We start from the raw sequence: 27,141 nt of genomic DNA, 5'->3' as shown, positions 1-27,141 counted from the left end.
TTCCTAGATGGATTCCCTGGTGTATTTGCTTAATGAGAGTCTGTCCTAATGCTCGTGGAAGAATAATTCTTCTGCTGTGAGTTTGTTTCCAGTTTCCCTTTTTACTTACATTGTGAAGAGACTGGAGAACCTTTTGATCTTCAGAAGAATACTGGGGCTCCTCTGGGAGGGCTGGCATCGGGAGTAGGGCTAATGCCATCAGGCCCCTATCTCTTGTAGCCACTTCCCATGCAGCCTCATCCGCTCTCCAGTTCCCCTTTGCCTCCTCTGAGTTTCCCTTCTAATGTCCTGGGCAGTGCATTACAGCGACTGCCTTTGGCAACCATATGGCCTGAAGTAGGCCTAATATCTGTTCTTTGTTTTTGATGGTTTTGCCTTCTGCTGTCAGCAGCCCACGTTCCTTGTAAATGGCCCCGTGTACCTACATGTACAGTAGCAAGTGCATACCTGCTGTCCGTATAGATGTGGACCTTCTTGTCCTTTCCCAGCATTAGAGCTTGGGTTAGGGCAATGAGCTCAGCTTTTTGTGCTGAGGTGCTCACTGGTAACGGCTTAGCCCAGATGACCTGGTCCCCTTCCATGACCGCTGCTCCCACTAGCCTCACTTCATCCATCATGTAGCTGCTCCCATCGGTGAACATGGTCTTTTCCACATCTGGTAGCGGGACTTCTGTGAGGTCTGGTCGAATGCTGTGGACATGGGCCACAACCTCCGCACAGTGGTGCAGCACTGTCTGATCAGTGTCTGTCAGCAGGGTAGCAGGGTTGAGGGCTGTGGAAGCTGGGAAAGTCACTTTAGGCTGGTTGAGCAACAGGGCCTGGTACTGTGTTAGCCTGGCATTGGACATCCACTGGTCCGGGGAGCTTACAACAAGTTCTCAACCGCATGGGGAGTAGTTACCACTAGGTCCTGCCCCAGTGTTAGCTTGTTAGAGTCTTTGACTAGCTGAGCCATTGCTGCAATCACTCTAAGGCAGGTAGGCCATCCTGATGCAACAGGGTCCAATTTTTTAGATAAGTAGGCCACTGGCCAATACCAGGGTCCTAACTTCTGAGTTAGCATGCCTTTTCCCACTCCAGCCTTTTCATCCACAAATAGGTGGAAAGGTTTGTGGATATCCAGAATGGCCAGTACTGGAGCTGAGACTAGCTGCTTTTTAAGGGCCTGGAACGCCCGTTCCTCTTCTTCTGTCCATCTAATATTTTCTCCTGGCCCTTTGGTAATCTCATATAAGGGCCATGCTACTTCAGCAAACCCCAAAATCCAGAGTCTACAGTACCCCACAGTTCCCAAGAATTTCCTTACTTGTCTCTTAGTCTTGGGAGTGGGGATCTATAGGAGTATAAGTATGATAAGCATCAAGAAGCCTTTCTAAATAGGCTGCTGGGGACTCATCTATTTCCTGTCTTACTTCCCCAACCTTAGACAAATTTATAGGGCGCTTTCCAGCAGCTCGGAGACTGCCCAGAATAGTCTGGCGATAAACCTTTAGCCCCTCCCTACCTGCCGACGAATTTGGGTTCCAGTCTGGATTCCAGGAGGGCAGGGCTTCCTCTATCTCAAGGGGGTCTTCAGATGGCCTGCCATTCTTTCCTGGGACCAGCTTATTGGCTTCCTGGAGAATCCTGTCTTTCTCCTCAGTGGTGAAGAGGATGTCCAGGAGTTGTTCAATATCGGCTCAGGTGGGTCGATGAGTCATAAAGAGAGTTTCTAACAAAGAGGTTAGTGCCTGAGGCTTCTTTGAGAAGGGAGGGTTCTGCTGTTTCCAATTTAATAGATCATTAGAAGCGAAGAGGACATGAACCTCATAAGGGTGAACCTGACCCTCTTCAGGGGGTCCCATATTTTCCTGTAAAACACATCTGATAACAACAATAAGCAAAAGCAAAAGCAAGAACAGACACAGGTCGAGGAGCAGTTCCTCAATGGATTTTGCTCATCCCATGCTTCCCTGTAGAGAAAGGTCAATCACAGCACTAGCAAGCAGGAGTAGAAGTGTGAACAGACACAGATAGACCACGTGCAGAACAGGGAACAAGGTCAGAATTGCTGATCTTTTAACAAAATCCATACATGTCCTCCCCAATGAGGACTTCCAGAAGGGAGTCAAGGCGTCCCTTGACCACCCGGGCCTTAGAGAGCTCTGCTGCATCCAGCTTCTCTCTGTCTTAGGCCTACAGATGGTGCACCTTCAGATTCAGATGAGCTCACTCGGCAGCCCCACAGACGGCCTTCATGGCCAGTGCACTCATGCAGATGGCCTTGATGGCACTGGGCAGATCTGGTCTCCCTATTACAGGGAGAATTTTAAAAATAGAGAAGTAAATGTAATTGTTTGTAATAATATTTATCACTTATTTACACATATTTACATAAAGCATTTATAGCAAAGGGGAAACAATAAATTTAAGGTATGAGTAATAATATTAGTAACACATTATCCTTAGTTTCCTTAAACTTTTGTATAACTTTAAAATAGGTAAGTATGTAATGAAGTAGCATTTTAGAGAAAAACGGGGGAGGGGAAATAATTGCAGATTAATTTGTAATGTGTAAACATATCCAAGTATCTTTGTGCACACATATATCTTACAATATATAAAGATTCATGAATCTATAAAAACATACTATGAAAAGGAGAAAAAAAATCAACAAAGTTCATCAATATAAGCCTGCACAAGTTTAGAAACATTAAATAAAGTTGGAAGTCATAGAGAGTTTAACTTTATTTCAATTTTTAAATTTTATTTTATTTTTATTGTCAAGGTAATGTACAGAAGGGTTAGAGTTACATAGGTAGGGTAGTAAATACTTTTCTTGTCAAACTTGCCACCTGTGCCCTCATTTCTCTCCTCCCCAATCCCCCATCCCCCTGCCCCTAGTTGTATTGTCTTGTGGGTATTGCTGTTGTATCAGTTGCCTTTTACCCTTTGCCTTACCATTTTGATGTTCTCTTTTCCTTCCCTGGTTCAGATAAACATATATACAATAACCAGGGTGCCAGAATCAAGCACTATTTCTGAAGATCAAAGACTCAGTTATAGTTATTGGAGTCTTTAAATTTTGCTTAAGAGACAAGTTAAACATTCCTTTTCCTTAGTTACTTTAAAGAATGCATTAGTGTGTGCCTCCAGTATCCTCCAGGGAGAGGCTTGAATTATGCCTTTACCACAGCAAATCACAGCCACATAGCAACACATGCCTGCTAGCTATTGACAAGTCTCACATCCCACCAATTGTCCTAAGGAGCCCAATGTTGGTCTTTCTTCTGTGCTCCTCAATTTGATTTAGAGAGAAAGCCCAATTTTGATTCTTTCTGAATTTTCACTTATGTTTTTTATATTGAGCTTTATTCTTTTCCAAGCTCTTCCTCTTCTGTGGGTATCTTCTGCAATGACCTACTGGTCACAATTGCTTTAATCTATGTTTATCATGGAAAGTTTTATGTTAGGTTTTTAAAGTAGGTAACCGGTAAAGGAGAACGCCACGCGGTATTCAGGCAGGAGAGAACGTTTATTATCGAACTGCTGGCCTGTGGCCAAGATGATCCATGGCCAGAGAGAAGGGAGAGAGAGAGAGAGACCCCCACCCAGCCCTGCTTTATTTAGGGCAGGGGCAAGGGGTGTGGCCAGGTGGATTAGGAGGTGACCTCAGGGAAAGGGGAGGTAACTGCCTCCAGGTCTGCTGGTTACCCAGGTAACTGGGTGGAGACTTAATGAGGTGGGGGCATCTGCATGTAGCCCTCAGGGAGAGGACCTAGCAGTTTTCATTTCTCCTTTAATTAAAAAATAGGTTTTCTGGACATTATAATCTTGGCTGACATTTTTATTTTTTATTTACATTGGTCATCCTGGGCCTTGGACTGAGGGCCTGACCACTGTCCCTGGCTTTTTTTGCTCGAGGCTAGCATTCTGCCACTTCAGCCACAGTGCCACTTCTGGCCTTTTTCAACATATGTGGTGGTGGGGAATTGAACCCAGGGCTTCATGTATATGAGGTAAGCACCCTAGCCACTAGGCCATATTCCTAGCCCCTTGATTGGGATTTTTAAGAGGCTGACAAATTTTTAATTCAAGGCTTGAAATAAATTATTTTCAACTCCCCTGGCCTTTCAGATTTCTGCTGAAAAGTTTGTGTGGTTCTGTTAAGTATGTCTTTGTAAGCACCTTGCTTCTTTTCTTTTTCAACTTAAACATTCTTTCTCAGCTCTATACTCTGGATAGTTTAACTATACTGTGTTAACTATAAGACAGTCTAAATATAATATATTTAATTAAATAAATGCTTCTTATGAAGCCTCTTTGTTTATCTAGCAGGTTAAATTTATATCACCTTGTGTCTGGATTTTATCTCATCTGATCCCTTCACTGACTACTGTTGCAATTCAGTGCTGTTCAACAATACCAAAGTTCTCTGTAGCTACATATCTGTTGCTTTTTTTCAGTCTCATGGAGCCACAAGGAAATGACCTGACATTTGCATCTAATCCATGTTCCTGCTCCGTTAGGGTCTAAGATTCTTTATTTCTTTTCACCAGTGTTTTCTGTTAGTCCTTTCTACTTTTTAACTGGTTGGGTGGAGGGAGGAGGGGATTAACTACAAGGGGAAAATAATACTTTTTTTCTGTTATAATTCCCAATTTTTCATCTGTGTTCTGAGGCATATAAAACATCTCATCAATCTTCAAGGATAGAGTTTACCTTGTGTCTTTGTTGAAGTGTTCCTTAGAATTAAGAAGATAAAATTGCAGTTCATAGGGCTGAGGATATGGCCTAGTGGCAAGAGAGCTTACCTCATATACATGAGGCCCTGGGTTTGATTCCCCAGCACCACATATACAGAAAATGGCCAGAAGTGGCGCTGTGGCTCAAGTGGCAGAGTGCTAGCCTTGAGCAAAAGAAAGCCAGGGACAGTGCTCAGGCCCTGAGGCCAAGGCCCCAGGACTGGCCAAAAAAAAAAAAAAAAAAAAATTGCAGTTCATAATTGTAAACTGGATGTGTGGACTTTCTGCAAGTATAAAGAGCAATAAACTTTAATTAGGAAATAATTTAAATAACTGGCAAGCTTCAGATTTATATGATTTATTTATTTTTTGCATTCCCTGAGGTTTTTCTCTGACTTGTAGAATCTTATTCAAAATGTGATGATGCACATTCATTGTTTTTTGCTGTTGGAAATTCAAATTTTGCATCATTCTCAATAACAAATAGAGAAAATATGGGGTTTCTTTTTATACTTACTATTCTTAGTATTACTATCACTACTACTACTAATAATAATGTTTAAGATTTAACTAAAGCTATAACTGTAACATTTTCATTAAAGCAACATATGTATGATCCAGCAAGGTAACTAAAGCATCAAAACTGGAATATGCATTATGGAAATAAATTGCAAAGGTCTAAAAATTTCTTCTTGAATTGTCTATTAAAGTCTATTCCTTCCCAAAGATTTTATTTCATGCACCACATATTACTAGGTTCTTTTTAGCACATATTAGTTTATAATTCTTTTATATAATACTACTGCAGTGAATACATCACCTTGCCTTAAACTGATTATCTGTCTCCTACATTCATGCCACTAACTTTTGTCAACATCTTTCTCTGACTTATCTTATTACTTACAGAAATGCTGAAATATCTGGCTGTAGTATCTCTGTATTTCCTCATACAGGTGATCTTCTATACCCTCAAAACACAACTGGATTAAATAGATGAGCCACATAAGAAAACATTATAATATTTGAAAGACATAGTCACTTCTTCACAGACAGAACCTACTGTGATAGACTTATTTATATCTCCTTGTGTATAATAATTCACTAACAATTTGCACTTACTTTGCACAAGTGACACATTTCTGTGTAACTGACATGTAGAAAACCTTCCCATAACTATTAGAAATTGGTGTTTGGATATTTCTCTGTATGTGGTCAGAATGGTGTGAAGAGATGTGGGTATTATTGGTTATTTTGCTCTGAATCTCTTTTGATTATCTCTCTGTTTCCTCTGGGCACTCATGTCATCACCCAATTCAGTTTCATTTGTGATTTGAATTAATGCTCTATGGACCTCTACGTCCAGACTCAAAATAAAAGTATTAGCATTCTTCTGGGATACTTGAAACTGAATGCAATCTAATACCAATAAACCACTGCCAAGATGCTGTTCACAAATGGATTGACAGAATATTTATACTTAAAAGAAGTGTAGCAGCATATTGATCATGAAGGAAGATTTAAAACTTCCTTTAAAAGAATCCCTTAAAGCCTTAACTTAATCTACTATATACTGCACTAAAGAAAGATAACAGGATGGTGGATGAAATTATTTTTAAAGAGCACTTAAATTGAAAAGGAAATGACTAGGAGATAATATCCTGTTTTGTCACTATGAAACTTTAGTGACAGTAAAGAGCATTGCAAATATGAAATATCTTAACATATTATCCTGACTTACTGTGGAGTGAAAATTTCCATTCAGAATTTATGCAATTTAAAAGACAAAGTTTATGCTTACTAAAGCTATATGTTATATGAAATTTCATTTTATTACTCTACACATAAGTAGACAAGGATACTATGAGTTTCAATAAGCATACCCTATATGTGTTTATACATTCAGAGAAGTTTATGATATCTCAAAAAGAAGGGATATAATAAAGATAAGCATAAAAGATTTCATTAAACATTTCCTTATAAAAGTATGGAAAAAAACATCCCACAACAATACCATTTGTCCATGTGGATGGAAATCTCATGTTTAGCAACATTTTTTTCAATTGTAACATACATTACCTGCTTCCAGAAAAATCTCTTTGCCTTCATGGGTTTTATAGATATTGTAGTAATATACATTTTTACTATTTTATTATTGCTTTGGAGGAAATAAAAGGAAAGAAATTTGGAACTATGGAAGCATGACATTGATTTATTGCCTTTCTGAAAAATATTTATCAGACAAACATAGCTAATGATACTACATGGAGCTTTAAGCAACAAAGCACTCTAAAGGCACTAGTGTATTATTTAATATACATTACAAAACAAACAATTTCACTTTTCAGGATATTTCAATTTTAGACACTGATGTACGTGTTAACTGAGCCATCGCCAGTGGATTCATATTACTAGACACTGTGTCCTCACCTGTTCAGAGTTGCACATATTTTCTTTTATAACAAAAGCCTGTTGTCATCTGCCCATCTCCTATTTCATTAGTTTAATCATTGGTGCAAAGAATGAACAATAACACAGTGTGTGTGTCTTTATAAACAGGGTATATTTCAGTAACATAAAATTTCAAATTTATCCCCTGTCACTGGCTTTATAACAAATGTTGCTGAAATTATCTGAAGACTGACCTAATAGTTTCCATTGCCTCTAAATTACACAAGCATATGGAATTCGCTAAACCTATATGTAGAGCATCTAGGAACTGACACAGGGGCCATTTCCTCTCAGTCCCTCTAGAGAAGCAGAGGGCAATTTGGGGAAAGCTCATTCCACACATGAGTTGAAATGTCTTTTCTGTGAATATTTTATGTTATTATAAAGGTGATATGCAGAGGCATTATGGTTACATAAGACAGGTAATGAGCATATTTTGTTTTGGTCAATACACCCCTTCACTTTCTCTCTCCCAGTTTTTCTCTCCCATTCCCTCTCAAAGTTGTAGAGTTCATCTTCCACATAGCGTCCAGTATCACTGCTACATTTGTTCACCCTTTGTCCTTCCATTCTTGTGTCCCTATTAACCCTCCCAAAGTCAGATAACTGAACAAATAAGACAAAAGGGAAAGGAAATAAAAACAACAAAGGAAATACCTCTTGTATCCATTTCCTGGGGTTCTATAAATACTATTTTATATGAACAGAGAATTGAAGTATTTACAGAGGACTCCACCTTTAATGAAAAATATATAATTGAAAATAGGTGATGTGGTTGTACATAATTTAACTTTCCTTCCAGAAATATTTGTTTTTACCTAAAGAGAATTATTGCAGGAATAACATACAAATTATACACCATACATCTGAAATACTTTGTTTTTATGTATAATAGCATAATAACATATTTACACAAAAATACAGAGATAATATAAGATGATAGAAGGTTGGTTTTTACATATTCCATCTTTATAAATTTTTGTAGTTTACATCCTTCAAATGGAAGTAATGAATGAAATACCTGATGCAAACAACTTTAGTCACTTTGACCAACCTATTTGATCTCTGAGACATGTATTTGCTCTTTAAGCATTTTAACAAATATGAGGCATGTTATATATTAGGTACAATACAATGAATTAAAAGTGTATTGATCTGCATCACCTTTTTTTGAGATAAGATCTTCCTTCGTACTTCAGGTTCATTTACTTTGTGCTATGTAAGAACAAATCTAGCTTGATGTGAATTGAGCATACCCAATTGTGAGTCCACATATTGCTATCTGAAATCATTCCAGTGATAATTGTGATATATTTGGAAATTTTTATCTATTTGTTTCTTTGCACCTAACAGTGAATTCATAGTTATGTAGATTGTAAAGATACATGTGCTTAGCTGTGAGCAGCTCACTGGCCATTAAGACAGATAGGAGTATTAATAAGATCATTACTTTTTTAAGTAATGATGGTAACCACTGTCTCTGGCTTTTTTTTTTTGGCCAGTCCTGGAGCTTGAATTATCCCTGGCTTCTTTTTGCTCAAGGCTAGCACTCTACCACTTGAGCCACAGCACCATTTCTGGACGTTTTCTGTATATGTGGTGCTGGGGAATCGAACCCAGGGCTTGATGTATACAAGGTGAGCATTCTTGCCACTAGGCCATATTCCCAGCCCACCATTGTCTCATTATAATGATAAATAAGCAATGAAAATTACACGTGTTATTAAGAAACATTTTGAGCACTTAAGACCTGATTGTTAAAATTAAGTGAATGAGGCTAAGTATGTAGTTGAGTGGTAGAGTATTTGCCAAGCATATGTAAGACCCTTGTTAGATCCCAACACCACACAAAACCCAAATGAATGAAGAGATGCAAGAACAAAGAGTATGATTCTTCAGAAAGAGGTAAGTCAAAGCACAACAATTGAAGCACCAGAGAATAGGTATTTGCAATAGGGGGTAAGGCCAAAGAGAGAGGGGTAGAAGATTGGAATTGGGATAGAAGGTAGTCAAGAATTCATTGTATGTACCACAGAATAGAAAAAGAAAGTAAGGGAAGTGGTGGATCAAAGGGGATTGAACATGTTGAAGGGATGACAATCAAGATGCACAGTATCCATAAACTACTTATATAAGCTAAAAACTAAGAAAAGTGAGAGAAGCGGTGAATTGGGAGGGGTAGATGGGAATGATGAAAGGATTGACATTGATCAAGATGTACTGTATTCATAAACTGCTTTGATGAATGGCAACTTTTTCGTATGGAAACTTAAAAATATTGAAAGTATTCAAAAAAGATGCAAGAACCTATTAATGATAATTTTCATAAAAGTGGATATTTGTTTAGTACAGAGTTAAAAGCAGCAAAATTTACCTTACTCATTGACATACTTATTTCTAAGTAGCTTGAGAATACAGATATACCTAAATTGTTGGCTAGCATAATCATAATGCATTTAAGATCTGAATATAATTAGAACAAAGAAACATAAAAAATAACATTTAGAAAAGAAATTATTTTATGTAGCAGGTCACTATAGCCAGTTGTTAGAGCACTATGGAATGCTTACAACATTCTGACAATTTAAGTTTATGTATCATTTAGTAAACATGGGAACATTACTCTGTACACATTTTTATAGTTTTATGTGCTATGTTCTGTTGTATAAAGGTTTAAATTTTTCTTCTACTCTAAGACTTATTATTGTATGCACTATACAGGTTTTGTCTACCTGTGGCAAGCTGTCTGAGTATAAACTGTAAAAACAAGGTGAAAGTTCCTCCTTCATAGATTTTTTTTAAATTAAAATTTTATTGTAAACTAGAGATAGGTTTGAGTGAAATCATCTTTTTTCATTTTCTTCTTTTATTTATCATAAAGGTGATAAATAACCCCCCCCCCCTGTTTACAATTACATAAGTAAGATAATGAGTCAAAAAAAGACAAAGGACAGGAAAACCAGGGAAAAAAAACTTGAGTATAAATCAGCATAATGAAATTCTCCTACTTGAGTTTAAATCTACATATCAATAACTACTGCTGAGAAATATAAAAGGTCTAACAAGTTCCCAAAAGTTACCCAGTCATGCTAAATCTGAAATCCATCAGGAAAACAACATTGAATGAGATAGCATAAAGGCTCAGATCCTTATAAATGGGGTAACAATTACAAATTCCTTTTCTCTTCAGAAGCAAAATATACAAACTGTAGTAATGTAGTTATTGATGTTGTGCAGAAAGCTCTTACTTAACAATCATACTCAGGAACCCAAATTCTCAATACAAATCCTCAGACCCAATTCAGATCTGCATGTGCTCTTCAGCTTCATTACCCCTGTCCTCTTTCCAGGAAAAGAAGGAATAATACTTCACATTAAAACCTTAGTAAGTGCAAGGTTGAGTAATTAAGGTTATAATCAGATTTTTGGAGAATTTCTTTGCATTGGGACTATTAAAGTTTTCTCAGGTGTGCTCACCACATTTATACCTTCTGTCTCTGCAGAATTAAAGAGTTGGTTTCTCTTTGAGGATTCATCGGATATGTTTCATTGTGTGATAAGTTCGTTTTAAATTTTTATCACATTGACCTTCAGTAACAAAGCACATTAAAAATTACAAAGGGAGGTAGGGTAGAGTATCCTAATATTCAAATCTCTAAAGAGTTAAATGTTACTTTAACTGCGGCATTTCTGAATTATTGCTGCAATATTTCAGCCATGGGTTAGAAGCTGTCAAGGTCAGAACAGGCTCACAAGGGGGAAGTAGAAAGAGAAAGCATTAGATCTGAAAAGTGCAATTGTAGTGGCTCTAAGGAACCTTTCTATTAAAGTAATGGACCAAATGCTATCATATAGAACTGTAGGATCCCGAAAACACCATGTGGCAGGAGCGCTCCGAGATGAAAAGTGAGTTTTCATTGCTGTTTCCTTTATCTTTCAGCACATAAAACACCTTGGCAGCTTTCATTTCAGCTAATGCATATATTTAACACATGTAAAGCTTAATGAAAGAGATTTTTCTACAGAGAGATTGATTGATTTGAATGACTTTAAATTGGATCTCCAGCCTCAGAATCACAGCAGTGTTACTTGCGATATGCCCAGTGGTCTGCAGGAGGGGCAGCGTGTCCAGCGTGTGCACTCTCCTTCACACAACCCTTTCCTGATTTTGCAGTTATCATTCTGTGCTGATCCGTAAGTGGGAATATATAAAAGCGGCGCAATCTTTGAAAAGATGGAAATATTCCATCCCATTTTTTAACTTTCTCAAAATAAATTGACGAAAATTACAAAATTAGGGAATTTAAATAGATAATGACCTTTATTGCTTTGAACAAGAGTTAAATATCTAAGAATGATCAGAAAGTCACATAAAGCAGGGCATTAACATAAATTTAACAATTGATTAAGATTTTCCAACTCCCTAGATGGGGCTTTTATTTATTCAAGAAAACTAAGATTATCTGAATGGCGAGGAAGGCCAGCTACAGCAATATTCTTTCACATACAATCAACTGTGTAAGCAAATCCAACAGAGCTCTCCCTCCAGAGTTTTGGTTGCATTTGAGTGGAACATTTTAAACATATGCATACATAAAAGTGTAGTATTTCTACCACATGAACATTTGTCTTCATATATAACATCTTCCATACTTACTTTGATTCAGCATAGTCCTGTCCTTAAAGGTGGCAGAAGAATTTATTTTCCTTTGAGTTCTTGTTAGCCCTGAGTGTTTCTTGGTTGTGATACCATAACTTTAGTATCTACTTCCTTCTACACAATTTCTTCTTTTCTGTTTCTGGGTCATCTCCTGTTACAATGGACACTAGTGGTTGAGTTTGATGTCCACTTTAAGTCCTGTGTGTAATTCTTACTCACTGTGTCTTCCAACATTCCAAATCAGTTCTCCTCCTGAATTCCTGAGTGGACATAAATTCAGAGATGACATTTCAACACACCATATTGTATAAATTGTGATTTGTTAAAGGTAGCAGAAAATCTTTTTTTTTTTTTTTTTTTTTTGCCAGTCCTGGGTCTTGGACTCAGGGCCTGAGCACTGTCCCTGGCTTCTTTTTGCTCAAGGCTAGCACTCTGCCACTTGAGCCACAGTGCCACTTCTGGCTGTTTTCTGTATATGTGGTGCTGGGGAATTGAACCCAGGGCCTCATGTATATGAGGCAAGCACTCTTGCCACGAGGCCATATCCCCAGCCCCAGAAAATCTTTTTTTTTTTTTTTTTTTTTGGCCAGTCCTGGGCCTTGGACTCAGGGCCTGAGCACTGTCCCTGGCTTCTTCCCGCTCAAGGCTAGCACTCTGCCACTTGAGCCACAGCGCCACTTCTGGCCGTTTTCTGTATATGTGGTGCTGGGGAATCGAACCTAGGGCCTCATGTATCCGAGGCAGGCACTCTTGCCACTAGGCTATATCCCCAGCCCCCAGAAAATCTTTTTTTAACAGCAGAAAAATTTCTATTGAATACATTCTTTAAATTAACAAATTTATAAAATACATGAAGCATACATAAAATGTAATTTATCTTTATGTAATGAATGCCTCAAAATTTCTTCTCCATGCCAATTACTTCATGCAATAGATAAAATAAATGAAGAGTCCCAAATTCGTGCAAAACCTTGCAGTCTCACACTCCAGTAAAGAATTCAAACACTTAAAGCCTGTGTGCATGAAATGATTTAGTTACAAATGTAATAAGTGGATGAGTAAGAAACAATCTTCAGAACTCACATACAAAGTTCACCCAGGTTAGGGAATTGGATTCATTGGGGATTGTAATATCAAAATGGGATGAATAAGGTTTAAATAATAAAGTTCAGTTTATATCTTCATTTTTCTACAATCAGAAATAGTATAAATACTATAAACCAGAAATTATGATTTAATACTAATTGTATGCTCTTTTGCCACTCTGATTATCTAATCCAATGATGATCTAATCAAAACAAGCCCATATATATATATATATATATATATATATATATATATATACACTCTGTAGAATATATATATTCTACAGAGTGTCTTTTTTTAAAATTACCTTATGGCATTCTCATACAGTTGATAAAGAAATGGTGGGAAAACTTCAAGTCTAGAGAAATCCAAATTTTACATTCTACCTCTAGATTTCTAAACCTCTCTGAGAATGTTTCTTGTATAAAAGTAGAGCTATATATAAACATCACCCTATACCAGCTATTTTCTCTAGAAGACTAAAGAAAGTTCCCATTCATAGTAAAAAGTGTGTGACTACTGTATTTTTCCCAACATCAGTTTCTGCCATCTATTCTGCATGAATTCAATATTGGTTATATATTTACCATAATAAACTAATATAAATAATGTGGCATAATACATGTTTATATTCATATACTTTTTCACTAAGTCTTTTACTACATATAGTGTGCTAAAATATCTAGAATATCTAGAAGGTTGCTGTTTCTGGATTTTTCTCTTGTTTTGTGAACATCTTTGCTTTTCCTATGTCTTAGGACATAAAAACTAAACTCTTGGATTTAGAGGTATAGCTCATTCACTAGAGGGCCTTCCAATGAGTATAAAGTATCAGATAGAAACTTCAATTCCCAATCTTTGATGAGGGAGGGCAAGGAGGAACTCTACAAACTTCTTGCTTTAAAAGAAAAGGAAAGAGTTGACCTAAGAATCTTATTGACTATAACATTTAGGTTAATAAAACTTATTACAGATAAGTCACAATGCCTGAGTAAAATTGTCCCATGTGCAAACATGCCTATTTTCTGATTCTATGTTTGTCTGCTTTCTATGACTATGAATATAAATTTCCCTCAGAATATCCAAGCACCCAGACATGAAAGTCAGAACTTAGCAAGTAAGCCTTTGGTATAAACAAGCAAGTACATAAGAGACAAAGACTCTTAAAAGATCAAGGTAACAGTTAAATTAAATTAAGAGGAATGGAATGAAAACTAATCATATTCATTTCTATCAAGTAAGAACTTCCCTTAGCTAGAGATTCTCTGTACCTTTTTTGGTCTCTAATCAATTATCCAAATGGAGCTGCATAATTCAATTATAACACATGACTTTAAAACATTCCAAAAATGGTTCTCCTTGTTGGTTTACATTGCACAGTGTTGTACAGATCAGACAGGAACCAATACACATTTTATTGCTATTATTCTGCTAAACACTGAATGCATGCTATGCTATTATTTTTATACCATCATCATCGAAAACCAAATCAAGAAAGATTGGAAGATTATACAACTCACTAATTTTTTCTATAAATTTAGGTCTTGCAATTTGCAGTGAGCTACTTTAATATTTGTGCCATATCGAATCCCATTTAAAAGGATTTCATTTTTAAACAGATTCAAATAATTTATATTTTAGCTGCTTTTTCAGATAAAGTCTCTCACTTTTTTTTTTTTTTGTCTGAGAAAGACCTTTGGCTAAAATCCTGCTAAAATTTCATGCTTATCAGGAATTAAAGGCTGTGTCCCCATACACATCCATTCCACACTTAACTCCACTAACTTGGTTCTTTTCACTAGAGCCATCTGTATCCCAGGAAACAAAAGACAATTTTGCAGAGCATTATCAAACAAAATTAAAGTGACCCATAAAGATGGCTGATGTTTATAGGGCTCCCTGGTATTGAAGATGTTCTGACAGTTCTTCATGCATTTAATTCTCTCCATAAACTTCTGAGCTACATACTGATACCACAAATAACAAATGACAGAAAAATTTTAAAAGGGAGGAGACACAGGCTGTTTGGTACTTGTGAAAAATTACTAATATTTTATACACTAGCAGATATAAAATGCATTGATCCATCTATTTGTGCTTCATACCCAGTTATTTCAAATTCTAAAGGGTAATTATTCTTTGTTTCTTCCACATAAAACATTTGATTGCACCTTTTCATTAACATTTAAATATCCTTAATGTTTCTACTTAACAACAAAAATCATTTAAAAATAGAAATGCATTAATTAAAGCTATCAAAGAAATTCCTTTCTGTATTATCTTTTCCTATTAAATGTCATGCCTTCTCAGGATTTCTATTTTCACTGACATGAAAATAACTCCAGATTTCCATTTTCAGTGCCATGATATTATGAGTCACCAGGAAGGGCCTTTACAGTAATGAATGAGATCTTTATTCACCCATGTAAATCAGATATAAACTATGTTGTAAACTGGATTGTAAACTATGCTGTAAGCTAGAAATCTTCAACAAGTTATCCTATTCTCAATTCACCAAGGTCTGTAACCTTTATTTTCTAATACGAATCTCCAAATCCTATTGTATGAGCTTAGATTGTGCTGTTATTTTTTAACCTGGAGGGAATAGCTTCAAAGATGTTCCTTTTGGGGCATGTTGCAACATATGCCTTACTTGGTAAATAGAGTGAATAATTTTTTTATGGCATTAGGTATAGAGCTCAGTGGTTATGCTTATCTCTACCACTTAAAACACAAACTAAGATTTTTTTTTCCTTCTCTTAGTTTGTTTTTTAGATAGAGCCATGTGTATTTTTCCCAGGCTGGCTACAAACTGGAATCCTCTTGTTTCTGCCTCTTGTACAGCTGGATTTACAGGCATGAGCCTGCTTGTGTGCAGATTATATTCAAATGCTTGTCTTACACAGTCTTGTTCCATACTACTGCTGTGGCCAGGTTGTTTGATGCTGTCCTGCTCAGCTTTGTGCTCTTCCTCACGTGTCTCTCCTTTCATTCCCTGACTTTATAATTTTAGAACTTGTCTCCCTATAGAGCAGTTTCCCACAACATAACTTGTCATAACTTAAAGCAACATCTTGAGTTTCATTCAGTCACAGAAACATCATAAGACACTTTAGCAGGTAACTAGCACTTGATAGATGCTTAATATTCACTATATAAATAAATAAAAAACATGACATGCAGCTATCCACAAATTCCATGCAATACCCATCAATATTGCAACATCATTCTTCAATCAAATAGAGGAAGCAAATCAGAAATTCATATGGAAGGATAAAAAAGCCCAAATATCAAAAACAATCCTAAGTAGAAAGAACAGTGCAGGACAAATATCAATATCAAACTTTAAATTGTACTACAAAGCTATAGTAATAAAAACAGCTTGGTACTGGCACAAGAACAGGCCTGAGGACTAGTGGAACATAACTGAAGACTCAGAACCCACAGACTTACAGCTGCTTAATCTTTGACAAAGAAGCTAAAAACAGGTTGGAACAAAGACAAGCCACTTCAACAAATGGTGCTGGCAAAACTGGGTCAACACCTATAACAAACTAAAATGAGACCCTTATTTATCACCCTGCGCCAAAATAAACTCTTGGATTGGATCAATGACCTGAAAGTAAAATCAGACACCCTGAAAACTCTACAAGAAGGAATAGGAGGAACTCTAGGACTCCTTGCCACTGGAAGAAACTTCCTCAAAAAAGGCCCAGAAATGCAACCAATCAAAGAAAGGCTGGACAAGTGGGACTGTACCAAATTGCAGAGCATCTGCAGGACAAAGGATATAGCTTCCAAGATAAACAGAAAGCCCACAATATACACAGAACTCAAAAAATTAAATTCCTCCAAAACAAACAACCAAAGAACCAAGAGTCCCCTCAACAAATGGGCTAAAGCCCTAAAAAGAGACTTCTCTGAAGAGGAAATGAGAATGGCCAAGGGTCACATGGAACAAAGCTCTACATTACTGGCCATAAAAGAAATGCAAATCAAAACAACATTGAGATTCCTCCTCACCCCAGTAAGAATGTCTCTATTATCAGGAAATCTAATAAGAACAAATGCTGGAGAGGATGTGGCCAAACGGGAACTCTACTACATTGTTGGTGGGAATGAAAACTTGCTCAACCCCTCTGGAAAACAGTGTGAAGGTTCCTAAGAAGGCTAAACATAGAGCTCCCCTATGACCCAGCAGCCCAACTTTTGGGTATCTTCCCAAAAGACTACAAGCAAGACCACACTAAAGCCACCAGCACAACTATGTTCATTGCAGCACAACTCGTCATTGCTAAAACATGGAACCAACCTAGATGCCCCTCAGCAGAAAAGTGGATCAGGAAAATTTGTTACATATACATAATTGAATTATAGGCCTCTATCAGAAAGACACTGCCCCATTCTTAAGGAAATGGAAGAACTTGGAAAAAAAACATACTAAGTGAAGTGACCCAGACCTAAAGAAACATAAACCCTATGGTGTCCATCATAGGGAATAGCTAGTACGTGAGTAGGCTAGTCATTGTAAAATATCAAAATACCCCAGTAGCTACATCCATATGACCACATAAGAAGATGCCAGGTGAAATGAACTCCACGTTACCGCAACAAGAGTTATACCAGTGTTGTAATTATTCTCAACATGCCACGTGAACTCTTACTACTTTCTTTTTTTCTCTTCTTCTTTGTCTGTTTGTTTGACTGGTTTGCTTAGTTTTGTTTCTCTTGTACTCCCTTCCTGTGGCTGTACCCTTGCTACCACTGTATCACATCTGAGTACACTGGATATTGTTTATATGGGTATTAGAACCAGGGAAGGGAGAGAGAATACCAAAATTGAGAGACAAAGAACAAAAAGACAAACCATAAACCACTTGCACAACTCTTGGGGTAAAACGGAAAGGTGGAAGGGGAAAAGGGAAAAATGAGGGAGGAGGTAACAAGTGAACAAAAAATGTACTCACTGCCTTTCATATAAATCTGTAACCCCTCTGTATCACACTTTGACAATAATGAAAAAAATGAAAACAAAAACCATAACATGCTTCAAACTAGTATTTTCCAGGGCCCATATCTAATTTTGATATATACTGTGTTATAAAATAACAGCATTAGGAGAAAGTCCATTGAGGAACACATAGGAACTTTTCTTACTATTTCTCTAACTATACCGCATGTCTAAATTCATCAAAATAACATACTATGCAAAAAGTGAAAAAAGGATGAAAGATATGGAATAAAATGTTTGTATTTCCTTGTGATTTCATAGATTTTCAAGCATAAATCATATAATATGGGATACTTTTTTCAGAAAAATTGTTTTTCTTTTTTTAAGCAAAAATAGGAAGTTGGGGAATCTTAGAAACCAACAGCTGTACAGAGTATGAAATACATAACTCAGAAAATCTGAAGATAACACTTCAATGTATTTAGTCTACAGTGTCTCCACTTCCTTGGCTTCGGAACACTTCTTTTCTTACCTGGTAGAAAAGGTTTACTAGTATAATGCACTTGCTAGCTCTCAGAAAATGAACAAAAAGGTATCATTGGCAGAAACATGAATCTAAGGCATCAGAGAATCAAGTAGGCAAGCACATGTCTTCATAGCTATATGACACGGAAAACTAATAGATGTGACGAAAACTTCATAATTTTCTATATTGACTGATACACAAAACATACTCAAATGAGATCCAGAGTGACCTACTTCTTCAACAGCACACAGGGCATATTGAAAGCTTTTTGGAGTGTGTGTGTGTGTGTGTGTGTGTGTGTGTGTGTGTGTGTATCATAAAATATAAATAATATAGTATATATGTGATAGAATACATATGCGATTATATATGTGTATATATGTTCATATTCACACTGGTGATAGTAACAGTATCTCATAATATAGAGACACAAAACAATCTGTATAGTATTCTAGTCCATTCTACCAGCGACTTTCTACCTTAGACAAATGAGATGGAATTGAAGATAAAATGTAATGTGTATTTTTGTCATAATGGAGGCTAGAGTGTTAATAGAAATAAAAATAAATGTAATGTATAAGGATGAATAAAATGCTTTAGACTTTTTCCACAGTCGCGTGTGTTTGTGTGTGTGTGTGGGTGTCTGTGTGTTAGTGCTTCAAACTGTTCCTTGACTACTTTTTCTGTTACCTAGTCCTCTATTAATTTAGCCATGACTCCAGTTCCACCACAATCAACTTTTAAAGTTTTTGTGAAGTAAAATCAGTAATACCATGAAAATAATGAATATGACTACATAGTACATTTGTCATTGGTCAGCCATGGAAATGAAAAGATGCAATTTTTCCCCTATGGTGCTCACCTTCTTTCACCTAGTCCACATTTCCCTTCAAATATTTAGTCATAAACACTACCTTCCTGTTGGTAGTGGGCACTAAAGTTCCATCAAGGTAAAACCTGACCAATATGGAATTTTTACTACAGCTGGCCCTGCTGTTGTGTTTCTTTTTACTGCTCCTACTACTGGGCCCTATCCACTTTTATGAGAAATAACCTTGTTCTATAATGCTCCATAGATTTGAAGAACTAATGGTCAGAGTGCTACAATACTTTGACATAAAGATATACTTAGTGCTGAAAGTTGCATCAAAATTATGACAGAATTTTAGAACTATGTGCTTTCTAGTCTGTAATAACAAAGGAAGACTTTGAGTGTGTAAAAGAGGTGATTTGATTGTTTTTCCTCTAAAGATAGAATATTCAAGCAATCTAGGAGTTTTCTAGTTGCTTATTGCTCACCTTTTAATCATGAAATGGATAACATAAATGACTGACTGACTATAGGAATGTCCTTTGTGAATGCAGTATCTTTTGGATACCCATGTTATTAATAGTTTTATTACCTACTTGATGAAAATAAGATTGAGTAAAATGGTAACTGTTGACTTTGTCTAAACAAATTACTTTTTAAAAAACCTAGAATACAATGGATGAAGTTGAGTAACAAATATAAACTGCATGGGTAGGAACATTGGCATGGTAATGAAATTTGAATGATGGAGTATTAACACTGAGGACAGTAAGGAAAGTCGTGTTTCTTCCCATTTGAATTAAATATAGAAGATGGTGGGCTGGGGATATGGCCTAGTGGCAAGAGTGCTTGCCTAGCATACCTGAAGCCCTGGGTTCAATTCCCCAGCACCACATATACAGAAAATGGCCAGAGGTGGCGCTGTGGCTCAAGTGGCAGAGTGCTAGCCTTGAGCAAACAGAAGCCAGGGACAGTGCTCAGGCCCTGAGTCCAAGGCCCATGACTGGAAAAATAAAATAAAATAAAATAAAATTATATATATACGTATATATATATATACGTATATATATATACATACATATATATATATATATATATATATATATATATATATATATATATGTGATGGTGAATATGCAAAGGGCACGGGCTGGGGATCTGGCTCAGCGGAAGAGTGCCTGCCTGGTGAGCGCAAGGCCCCGAGTTTGGTCCCCAGCTCTGTGAAAAACAAAAAAACAAAAAACTATAAGAGACCCAAAAAAACCCCAAAAACAAACAAACAAAAAAAACCCACAAAAACAATGCAACGGCAAAGGGTGAAAACATCTTAGCAGCCACAGAAGACAAAAACTAAACAAGAGAGTGACCTCAACTCTGCTGCAAACAGCTTTAGCCTATATGGTGTGCAGAAGGCAGGAGAATCGAAGGAATCCATAATATTAAATTATATATATATATACCGTGAGAGAAAACATCTCTTCTTTGTGTTACTAAAATGGGAATAATTGAAACTGAGAAAGCCAAGACTTTATTCAAGTGTGATAGATGGTGCATTCTCCGTGAGTTTATCTAGATTCTGAAATTAAATTCAGCTCTACCACTTGGTAAAATGGAAGAGTTTTTTGTTTTTGTTTTTGTTTATTTCCTCCAGCATTCTTAAGACTTTCTTCCTATTAAAGGGAAAATTTTTTTCTGAAATACTTTATAACAAATAACCAATATGAAAGCTTAAAAACACACATGCTCACATGTATTTGACTTACAGCATAAAACAAATATAGTAGAAATGATGTGAATTTTTTTCTTGGAAAAATAAATCTGTATCTTGAATATGGGTATATAATAAAATTAAGAGGGTTAGATAATCAAATAGTATAAAATAAATATGATTACTTGAATGCTGTGTTGAAATGAAAAATTTGAGCCATCAATATCTTAAATCATAATAAATTTTCTAAGATAAATTAGAGAGCTATTGACCAAAATACAATCATAACATCTATAGATTACCATACAAATTATCTGAAGCATAGGAAATATTTTGTATTTCCACCATAAATGACTTTACCTGCTAAATGTAATATAACTGGGAAATTTTTACTTTCTTTCAAAGGTTCAGTGTCACCCAATTAAATACCGTAAATCAAATACAAGATTAACTAGAAATTCATCTATAACAAAGAGTGCATGTAAGGTAATACTTGTAACAAAATTATACTAAGTAGAATTCAGCTTAAGTTTTAGTGTAACTAAAGGAATGACAAAAATAAAACGTGGTCCTACAGAAACTAATATCAATATAATGTGTTGTAGCAGATTTAAAATGTTACCAAATAAATAATTACCAATATGTTAGCAAAAATATTAATAGAGGATCTCATATTTATATGTCAAGGGAATAGTCTTCTATCTTGGGTTTATTAATTTCCTTTTTATCTGACTTATTTATTCAATAAATAGATTTACTAGACTTCTCTGTACTAAAAGCACAGCACTATGGGGTTTAGATAAGAAGTGGTTTATTTACAAATGTTCAGAATCTGATGAAAACCCATACAAGAATATTGGTAGCTACAATGATAAGTATAAGAGAAAAATACAAAGACTATGACAGCAGTCGGGATGTTTCCTTAGACATAATCTATGTATATGGTTTTGAAAACCTTCAGTTTTGTGGCTTTGCTATCCCAGTGACAATTTCTCACATGTTTGTACTTATCAGCTGCATAAAATATATTTGACTCCCTTCTACTCTGGGTTCTGTAAGCACTTCATATACTAGACACCATATTAAATCTGTTCCTACTGAGATATGCAGTTATTTATGAAGCTATTTTCCAATAAAATATTTATTGTATTTTAAATATTATTTTTATTATCTTTAAGTAGTTGTACAAAGGAGTTCCTATTTAACAAAGCAGCTTATCAATGCAATATATTATGACCAATATCATATCTTCCAAAATTTAGGATTTTTTTCTAAACAAACCCTGTATTGATACAGTCAAAGATTTTGTTACTGTTCATGAATAGTTATTTGTTAAGGCTATGTTTTTTCTGATGTGAAAATTGTACTGAAGGAAGTAGGCAAATAAGAAACACAGCATTTTAAATAACTTCCATTAAACACTTCAAAAATTTAATAAGCATGCAACAATTAAAGAGCTATACAATGGTTGTGACAAATCACTAACAATAATCATTCAGAAAGCTTCTGACAGAGAAGGTATAAGAAAAAGTGGAAGAGTGCTTTCACAAATCACATTTTTAAGAGTAATTGGTTCTCCAATTGTTAGTTACTGTTTTTGCAACTACTGTAATAAGGATTTGCAATATCTTCCAACATCGTAATCATTATTTAAGCAGATGTTCCCTAGTATGCTGTGATTTTTTTCACTAGCAATTTGCCATAATGAAAGAAAAAATGAAAAACTTATTAATCACACTTTTAAGATACTTATTTTTTTTTTAAATCTTTGACTAAAACCATTGTTGGCAAGTAAACACTGCCACAGAAATATTTAATTATCTGTTTCCCAGCTGTTCATATCTTACCACAGCCACTGGCAGATACCATTGACTATTGCTTTGGTCTCTTATTCTCTCTACCTGGATTTCATGAAAGCCAAATTAATTAAACCAAACAAATATAGCTAGTAAAAAAAATTAATGATGTTGCTAACTATAGTTACATTGCATCCATACTGACTAAGGTCAAAGGGCCCTTTAAGCTACCGAACTTTCATCTAATTCTTGCATACTACATCTACCCTCTTCATTTGTTTTCCATAACATTTGGCTCCTCTCCCTTGAGATTATGGCACGATTTCTGCATTTTCAAAGTTCATATCATTTTTAACATAAAAAAAATCAAAGTAGAAACGTAAAATGCACACTCCACAGACACAGATTTGTACATATGAATATGAATATCAGGGAATATATTAGGGAATCCAATGTAACATGCCACCAGCCATGTCATTACAAATAGTCACTACATGTCTAATTACAAATCATGATTAGATTAACCTTCTACTCCAGTGATAATCCATGTTCAGATTTTAAGCACAGCTACGTCTTCATTTATTTTAAAACAATACACACCTAACTGATATTGTTATTATAGTTTGAATCTGAAATGTTCCCAACTGGCTGATCTGTGGAATGTTTGGTCTTGAAGACGGTGTATGGTAAAGCTAGAGGAAGTAGACTGCTGGTCTCTTGAATGTGAAGGTTACTCTTAGTACCTGCTCTCTTACAGAATCCCAGACTACATGGCAGAGACAAAGGGATGCAATAGATAGGGACAATACCATGTGCCAGTCATCCTAGTGACAAGGAAGTATAAATAAAAGGATCAGAACTGAGTCTAGCCTAGGCATTAGGCAAAACACTGTTCCAAAAACAACCACCAACAACAGCAACCAAAAAAAAAAAAGAAACTAGGGGAATGTCTCAAGTGGTAAAGTATTTGCTTAGGACTCTATGGTTTCCTCATAGGGAATAATTAGTACAGGTTTAGGCTAGTCATAGCAGAAGATCACAAGAGCCCAATAGCTATGCCCTTATGAACACAATAGATGATGCTAAGTGAAATGAACTCCATGTAATGGAAACAAGTGTTCTATCTCTGTTGTAATCATTTTCAACATTACATGTGAAACTGTAGCTTATTTTTGTTCTTCCTCCTGTATCTCCTTCCGCCGGGCTAAATCTATACCTCTCCTTTCTTGGAGATGCCAAGCCTTTTATCCCCTTATGTGTTCCCCTTCCACTCTCTCCCTTGGCCACCTGACCTGAGGGCAATCCAAGGTGGAATGGGGGCCACAAGTAGCCTCGGCTGGGTGTGGCTGCGAGAATGCACTCCATATACTCGCCAAGGAGGCTGGGTACACATGGACACCTGGGAGTCAGCTTCAGGAGCTTCCCAAAGTTTTATTCAGGGGAGGGGTTTATATAACAGTAATGGTGGCAAGAAGAGGAGCGACTAACTGGGTATTAACAATTGACTAATGAACTCCATCGCGGTGATGTCACGGAACTTCCCCCAGAGGCAGAAACCACAGTCCCCCCAAAGACTGGTCCCCGGCACCATTATGAGGCATGTGCTCGCAGACAAGAGGCAGGGGCTGGTTTGGCTGCCTCTTCCAGTTTCAGACTGGGAAGGAGGTGGGAGTGGCTAACATCCATGCAGCCCCAGGGCAGGAGGAGAGACAGCGTCTGTGGACTGCCCAGTCCTCCTCCATCCCAAGGTGATACCCAACACCCTTCCTGTGGTTGTGCCCACGCTATCACTGTATCTCATCTGAGTACCCTGGATACTGTATATACTCGTATTTGAACTAGGGAAGGGAAAGGGAATATCAAAATTGAGAGACAAAGGATAAAAAGGCAAATGACTCCAAAAGTAATACTTACAAAACCATTTGGTGTAAACCAACTGAACAACTCATGGTGGGGGGTAGGGAGAGAGAAAGGGTGAGGGGGTGGGGAAATAAGGGAGGAGGTAACAAGTTATACAAGAAATGTACCCACTGCCTTACGTGTGAAACTGTAACCCCTCTGTACATCACTTTGACAATAAAAGAAAAAGAATGATTCAATCCCAGTACTAAAACCATAGGGTGGGAAATTAGCTGAATGTTAGAGAGCTTCTCTACACATGTCCAATACCTTGCCTTTGATTCATGTCATTATAAAAGAAAATTATGATGCATTATTTTAAACATGCATTTCTGTGGCATGAAGAGATGGAATACTAGGAAAATGATTGTTCTCTTTAGATTACATTTGTTATTTTGGTGAGGATTAAAGTAGAAAGAATTAATTATCATGCTGATTGAAACTTGCCTATTTGGGGAATTTTCCTTTAACGTCTTGATTTCTCAGAGGGTGGAAAATGAGGAACATTAACATGGGTGAATCCATTTTGATTTTGAATATGGTACTTTAAGTTCCAGTGGTGGTATTAATCTCAGAAAGCTTGACTCTAAAAGTTTCTATTTACCTTGTATAGTGCTAATTTTAAGGGATTTACTCTATTAGATTTTTGTCAACATAAATAGCTGTTATAGGGCTGGGGATATGGCCTAGTGGCTAGAGTGCCTGCCTCGTATTCATGAGGCCCTGGGTTCAATTCCCCAGCACCACATATACAGAAAATGGCCAGAAGTGGCGCTGTGGCTCAAGTGGCAGAGTGTTAGCCTTGAGCAAAAAGAAGCCAGGGACAGTGCTCAGGCCCTGAGTCCAAGCCCCAGGACTGGCCAAAAAAAAAAAAAATAATAAAATAAATAAATAAATAAATAGCTGTTATAAGTATTCAGAAAAAGAAAAGTAGAATCTCAGACAAGGAGATGTGAAATAGAAAGACAGAAAATAAGTTAGGGAAATGACCAAAACATTTTATTAGTAAACACAATTGTAAGGTGCCAAGGAGCTTAAAATCAGATATAACAAAACATAGAAAACACATATAAGATATTAATATAAAGAAATTTATAGTTATAAAGTTCTAAAGAATAGATAAGAGAACACAGTAGAAATGGGAGAAATGAATAAGAGCCGCAGTGTATTTGAATTTAACATTCTGGAATTTAATAACTAATTGTTAATTCAAAAATGCTTACAAGTGATCTTTTGTACATTTGTTCCTTGTATATTCTGCCTATGGATATATTTATGAATAACTTAACTTCTTGATTATAAGACTCCATACTTGTTAAGCTTTGCCTAAAGCTACCATCATGCATTTTAATTTTGACTGAAAAGATTTTCTGTACATAGTATATTATAATGAAACTTGAAATGCAAATGGACCATAACCAATTCCTGCAACAATCTGATGGCTCTCAACCAATCACAAATGATCACCTTCTCAAACTCTGTTAAAAAATACAGACATAAGCACTAAGCAAGTGTTTTTTCTCTATATATCGCCTCCAATTTTGTATTTCACTTGATTCCTCTGACTATAAAGTGTAGCCTGCCCATGTGGCAGACTGAGGTCTACTGAAATATTTTCAGTGCTGACTAATTTTTAAGTACAGCTATAAACAAGACCAATAGGGGATTACAAAAATAGATGTGTTGTAATGTCATCATTTAACAAGTCTTTCATAAATTTTGGAGGAAATCCCAATCATTTTACCTATATTAACTACCTCCATCTATATCTAAATGACCCATGTCTATATCTATATATCTGTATCTATATTTATATATTTGACACAAATATATATGTATATACATATATGTTCTAGTCACATATGCATATATGTATAAATACATATACAATACACATATATATACATATATAAAATAATTTTGGAAAAGGTTAATTGAGACATAATAGGGAGAATCATTTATTCTCTCTCTCTCTCTTTTTTTTTTTTTTTTTGGTCTATCCTGTGGTTTACTAATGGGCTTAAATGGGGAAGCCTACTCATGTGCCTTCTGTGAGGTCTTGCTTCCAGAAGAAACATGGCAAAAGTAGTTAGAAAAGAATGGTGCTTTTCTCTTTTGACTAGACTGCAGCAATCTAAGGGATTAGCACAATAATTTCTCTAATTTTGAACTCCAACAACAAAGAAAATCAGCAATGTGGTTTCATTCCCTGACAATGTTCAGAATCAAATGCACATGCCCTTGACACATTGAGAAGAGAGCAGGTGAATTCAACTGCACATATACTAAATGGAAAAATTGGCAACTGAAACACTGAGATATAACAACTTTGAAAATGCCTCATGTATACCAGGAAATTCATGCACTTTCACAAAAGGGAACAGGTTTAAAAAGAGAAAATGAAAGTATACACCTAGGTATAGCAATGAACACAGCTTCATTTTAGCACAAGAACAGGCCTGAGGACTAATGGAATAGAACTGAGCAGACCTATGGCCACTTACTCTTTGGTTAAAAAAAAAATAGGATGGA

At 36.2% G+C, this 27,141-nt stretch overlaps 1 long non-coding RNA gene across 1 annotated transcript; it reads right to left on the bottom strand.

Annotated features, from left to right (window-relative positions):
• Positions 1–2,886: 2,886 nt before the first annotated feature.
• LOC125364179 lies at positions 2,887–26,276 on the bottom strand. Its single transcript, XR_007213435.1, has 3 exons — positions 26,266–26,276; positions 22,781–22,786; positions 2,887–3,014 (listed from the first exon to the last, which is right to left on the bottom strand). It is a non-coding gene; the product is annotated as an uncharacterized LOC125364179 (long non-coding RNA).
• Positions 26,277–27,141: the final 865 nt, after the last annotated feature.

The sequence above is a fragment of the Perognathus longimembris genome, chromosome 15 (assembly GCF_023159225.1).
Source record: "Perognathus longimembris pacificus isolate PPM17 chromosome 15, ASM2315922v1, whole genome shotgun sequence".
Classification (NCBI taxonomy): domain Eukaryota; kingdom Metazoa; phylum Chordata; class Mammalia; order Rodentia; family Heteromyidae; genus Perognathus; species Perognathus longimembris.
Note: the sequence above shows the minus strand (reverse complement) of the source record. Positions and strands in the feature narration are given on the sequence as shown.